The following is a 6,124-nucleotide window of genomic DNA, read 5'->3' as shown; positions in this document are numbered from 1 at the left end:
TAACTGTGAACCAGGCACAAACTTTCTCAATCAACATGATCAAACAAGTAACATTGTTCTTTGTTCATAAAGTTATTTTCCCAATGCTTCTGCTGACAAGGCAGCGAAAAGTACATAGGCCTTGGTTACTGCATCATAACTTGGTACTGCATCATCTTCATCTTCATTTTCTTGGGCATAATCTTCTTCATCACTGATGTAGTCTTCATCATCATCTGTAAGCCTCCCCATATCTTCAAGTGCAGCAGCTGACTCTGAGGGTGCATCCAGAGCATGCACAGGGTTTGAGTTGAACTCTGGCTCAGGTTGTCTGGTGCTTGGACTCAGAGACACTTCTGGACACTTCTGGACTCGCCTCCGCCTAGGGGTTTCATTCCTAAGGGTTATGGCAGGGATGGGATCATACTTTAGAACGTCAGGAGACTCGAGCATGATCATCATCTGGTCACTCAGGTGAGTATCTGTGAGCTTGCTGTGCCAGTCACTTTTTGCCAGTTTCAAGCCATTGTTCCCTCCCAATAAAAGATTTTTCTGCGCATCTGGAAATTATACAAAGCATTTGTCAAAAATTCAAGTCAAATTTTTTCGCTTGAATTTTTAGGAGTCATAATCCCAGTTGTTTGTATTTTTCATTGTACCTTTCACAATGTGCCAAACATCAAATTGATGTTCCAAGCCTGGGAAATCCTTTCTCATGATTGCACGGACTGTTCTGCGGCGATCAGTGGCAATGGTGCCGATGGTCAAGCCGTGTTCCGGCAATCTTGTAACAATTCGTTTGCTCAAGATGTTGGGAGTATTTGATCTGAAGCCATAGCCTTCATTTAGTTGGTTATGCTCTGTAATTTACTTTTTGGTACTTTACTTCGAGCAGCATATGACAAGTTAAAATAATGCTGCACCTCGCGTTAGACAATCACAGTATTTTGTAACTTTATATAACAGCCAAACACAAAAGTCGGTTGTGGATTGCAGTGGTTTTTTAACAGCATTTAAATTTTTTTCACTTAATTAGGAATTTTTGCATACAAACCTCAGGCTCTCCCACTTGAACCAGCTCAGGATCAATGATTTTCATTGAGCTCTGCTCTGCAACAGAGTAGATGCTATACTTGGCAGAAAATCCCACATTTTCACATGACACCATTCACACTGTTGTACCAGGATTTAATTACTCATGGATGAGGGAGACAGAGATCAAATGTTTCTCGCACATATGCATATGCTTTCGCTGAATAAAAATGTAAAGTCAGCGCGAAACATCGGAGAGCTGCAGGATAGGCTGCACGGCTGAGTCTGCCTGTTTGTTTGCTTACGTTTGAGCATTCTAGAGATCGCTTATCAGGTATGCCAGGTTTTACTGTGTATGATGTACCTGTTAGAGTGATAGGCACTTGTATAATGAATAATGTGAGATCTGTGTGATGCTTCCTTCTCCTTTCTAAGTAGTGTGAAGAAACACATGAGAACTCACACTGGAGAAAAACCGTATAAGTGTGATCTGTGTGATACTTCATTCTCCTTTCTAAGTAGTGTGAAGAGACACATGCGAACTCATACAAGAGAGAAACCGTATATGTGTGATCTGTGAGATGCTTCCTTCTCCTTTCTAAGTAGTGTTAAGAATCATATGAGAACTCACACGGCAGAGAAACCATATAAGTGCGATCTGTGTGATGTGTGATGTGTGACACACAATCTGGTGACTGCTGTGGTTCTCCATGACCTGCAACATCTTTATCACCATCAACTCCTAAAGGGAAGAGTTCGCAGGCTTCATACATTATCTCGGGATGCTTTGGCTGGAGTACTTCCCGACATTTCTTAAGAGGCATTGTTGAAATTGGTTCTTAAATATAATACGAGTAGTTAAAGCCACAATATGCGCATCTACACGCTAATTTCTCCAGTACTAGACTAGCAAATACTTCGTGTCATGCATAATCATACTACCTTATGACAAAATAAACTCTAGTTCCTCCCATTTCACTGCGCGTTGTCTTATAAAAGGCATTTGAAAATACCTCCAATGTTGTTCAAATTCTCCGATGTTGTTGACACGTTCGCGTTGCTCTGCCAAGCAACCGTACAGCGGGTGTAGCAAAGATTTCTATGGCCTTTGTGCGTTTTTCGCTCGCACGCTGCTAGCGCAATGTTATCGTTCGCGATATCAAGCCTAAAATCAATACGTTATTCTCAGAGTTTATTACGCTGCCTATTATTACTTTCCCAATAGCCATTGATGTTACATACACTGCAGTTCACAATACTACAACTAAAAATGTAAACGACTATATATAATAGACAAAAGCTAAACTTCACGGGTGGTGGCAACACTGGTCGTGGCACCACGGGTGGTGGCAACACTGGTCGTGGCACCACTGGTGGTGGGAGAGTTGGTACCACCGGCACAGCCACTAAGAATCTCAGCAACTTGCCGAAGCATGCTGGCAGCTGGAATTGAAGCGGCAACAGCCAAAATAACAGGCATAATAACACTAACTGCAACAGTATCCACCATACATTTCTGATGCTGTTTGCTGAGATACTTCACACACACACACACACACACACACACACACACACACACACACACACACACACACACACACACACAAAACCAATTTATAGCCAAACAAATTTTGTTGCATATGTTACGGTGGGATGCTGAAAGCGACAAAACGGGAAATTTGTAAACGAAATGGGACCGAAAATATAGACGTTCGTTTCTCACTCTTTATTTCGGCAGACCAAAAGTACAAGTATAAAATACATAGAAGTCTCTAACACCCGGTGACCTTGACCCCTGACTTTGACCCCCAGGGGGTGGGAACTGGGGATGGGTTTTGTCTATAAGCCCAGCGACAGGTCACCCCCAAAGCCAAGCATAGATCTGAACACTCGGTATAATTATTACAATTTGCATTAAAGATCTTAAAGCCGCACTATGCGCATCCAAACGCTAATTTCTCCAGTGCTAGACTAGCAAATACTTCGTGTCATGCATAATCACACTATCTTATGACAAAATAAACTCTAGTTCCTGAGATAGGTGAGTAAAACCCTGATAGAAGACGAAGGTTGGGGTACTTGCTTGTCGTGAAAACTTTGACAATGCTCTCCATACATCAGCAGCTTTTGCAATCCATCAGAACTGAATCTCCAGTATGACTTGAAGAGTTCCATTCAGTCTGGATGACTTCTCGTCGGACTTCCTGAGCAAACCCTTGGAAATGCTCAAACACTGGCCTAAAGCTCTTGTGACCCAAACTGTTCAAGTGAAGGCTTGTCCTTGGCCAGGTATTAGTGTCCAACACCTTGAATGCTTGAAACAGCTGTGAATTGAAGCTCAGAGAATCTTGTATCAACACACTCTCTGATCTTCTTCACATATGTCTTTCCTAGAGTTGTGAAAACAGTCAAGACGTCAACTCACATTGGTCAGCTTGACGTTCCTTGAATTCCCACTTCAGCCTTGCCATCTTCAAGGTGATGTCATCAAGGAACTTTGACAGTTCAGAGACATCCTCTGTGGTCCTCATGCTCTGATTCAACAGAATCAATGTTTGCTGTGGAAGCATGGAATGACTCAAGGACTGGCCATGGCAAACATAAGGTCCGCTAACGTCTCCTTGAAGATTGCAGAAAAGTGCTGCCAATGGCTGCAACAGCACAAAAAACAGCAGCATGTGCAACACAAACTTGAAACTGGTTAAGAACCTTCAGGTATCCCACGAAATCTAGCACCATCAGCAGCTGCTGACGATTCACTGGCCATAGATTCAAGATGGGCAACAATGACTGGATATGACCGCAGAAGGGAGGCAAGTGCCCTGGACTTGTGCTGTAGCCATCTTGTTCGCATGAGCTTGTCTGGCTTAGTGACAGCTTCCTCCATGACTTCTCCCAAAGTCTTGAACTCTCGCAGGCGTTTTGGGCTCTTCTCATACACATAATACAAGGACAGAAGCATGCTATTGATCTCATCCATGTACGTGTTCTAACGGCATTTTTAGATGCCAGTTCCAGTCTGTATTGAGAGCAGTGAATCCGATTAACCAGGCATTTCATCATCCGTAGAAGAGCAATCAAACCTTTCTTACTCCCGGATGTTCACTGCGGCCCCATCCAGCACAAACACAGCTAAACTTTCCCTTCCCTGACATATCTACATCAGTAAATACCTTCATCCAACCCATCTTTCAAGCCTTGTGCTGTAGCATGCTTAACATCAGAAAGGCAAAAGAAGTTTGACCTGCGACCTCACCCAGTTTTATCATTCACAAAATGACAACTAGACAAGTTCTTTCTCAGTCACACTGGCAATCAGTAGAACCATCACACAATTATGGAATAAAACTTGGCTTCCTTCAAAGCAGTGAGGCATTTCACTCTTCATTGTATCACCAATGACACCAATAAACTCACTGGCACTTCGCTTCATGTGTGTATGTGTTGCCTATGGAACTCCATGTTTCTTCTCTAACCCAATAACACAGGATACTTTGTTAAAAAGGCAGTTCTTCCTTAGGCGATAGTGTATGCAATGTCAAAGAGTTTACTCACGCGTTTCCTCTCCTCACCTGATGCTCCAGCCAACGCTTTTCACTATTGGTGTTGTCTTGAAGATAGCATCGAGCGTCAGTTTAGGATTTAATGTAAGAGCGATTGCTTTCTTATGCATTTCACTGCGGAATGTTTCACAACACTATCCTTTTTCAGGGCGCGCCGATCCTTTCACTCCATTGATAAATGCCTGGTTGAAAATTAACTAGCGATCTCAATCTCGATTGATGTGCCACACACATCTTGCACCTAATGATGTTTATCCTCCACCACTTTCTTCTCATACTCGATCCATTCCTGTTCTGGTCTATCCCTTAATCCAACCTTCACAGTAACTACACGAATCGATGCCATTTTTGACAGTGACAAAATATAAAACAATTTATCCAGAGTCTGCATAAATCAAGATCCAATGCTAAATCCACACAAATTACATGCAATTATTCCCACGCTACGCGCAAGCACGGCACATGAATAACGATCGGGTAATCAACAACGCATGCACAACCATTGATTGACAGCTAGCGCACACGTGCCGCTGCGTGCAATGCATGATTGCCGCCAAAATCAACACATTCAGAATCACGCCGCACGCTAGATCACGCGCGCACGCTAGAACCGCCGCACGAATCACGCTAGATAATCGCCGCACACTCAACGCATCAACACATGATTCGCCACACGTATAAAAAACTCGCGACAGTCTAAGAAATCGATGCTACATTCGCCGGCAGCCCGCACACCGCACACATTGGCGGCAGCATGATCTATGCATGGGGTAACCTGGACGGGGAGGAGAAAACGAAAGTAAAAACCTTGCCCAGAAGCTCCGGATTCCTAGAGATTCCAGTACAAGTTTTTTTAAACATACTCAAAGTAACTAAAAACACGCTCTGAAGTTCTGAACTTGCTCAGTCGATGTAAAAAAGAAACAGTTAAAAAAGATGAAGGAAATGAAGTAAAAAAAAAGAAACTTGAAATAACCATACCATCATTACCATGATTATAATTCTTGATAGTTACGTTATATATCCAAACATTGATGAAATACAGTTCTAGCGATTGTGAAGGGCGGCTATCTGACTCCTCGACCACACGGCATCCTCACTTTATATTATCAAAGGTCGCCGAAGAAAGCAGGCCCGCGAGAGCACGTGCAGCGCCAGCACAGCGTGGCTGTGTATACGTGCCTGGGGCGGCATATTGATTGATGTACGGGGGGGGGGGATGCAGGATTGTTTAAGTCACGTTGGCCGTGGTGTTACAACAATCAATAAAATCGGCGTAACGTGGCATTTCATTGACGCGGCAAAGCAGCCCGAGAATAAAAGTAAATTGTAAACATGTATGTTTCCGTTTACATCTCGGAATCGCGGCTGCATCGCACAAATGCGATTCATAAAACAATATGCGTCGCAAATGGCTGAAAATACATCGCGAATTGCGATGCGATACCGGGAAAATTATTCCCTGCCTTTTATAAGACAACGCACAGTGAAATGGAAGGAACTAGAGTTTATTTTGTCATAAGGTAGTGTGATTATGCATGACACGAAGT

Source organism: Priapulus caudatus, unplaced genomic scaffold (assembly GCF_000485595.1).
Source record: "Priapulus caudatus unplaced genomic scaffold, Priapulus_caudatus-5.0.1 Scaffold444, whole genome shotgun sequence".
Classification (NCBI taxonomy): Eukaryota; Metazoa; Priapulida; class Priapulimorpha; order Priapulimorphida; family Priapulidae; genus Priapulus; species Priapulus caudatus.
The sequence above is the reverse complement of the archived record's forward strand: the minus strand, read 5'-3'. Positions refer to the sequence as shown.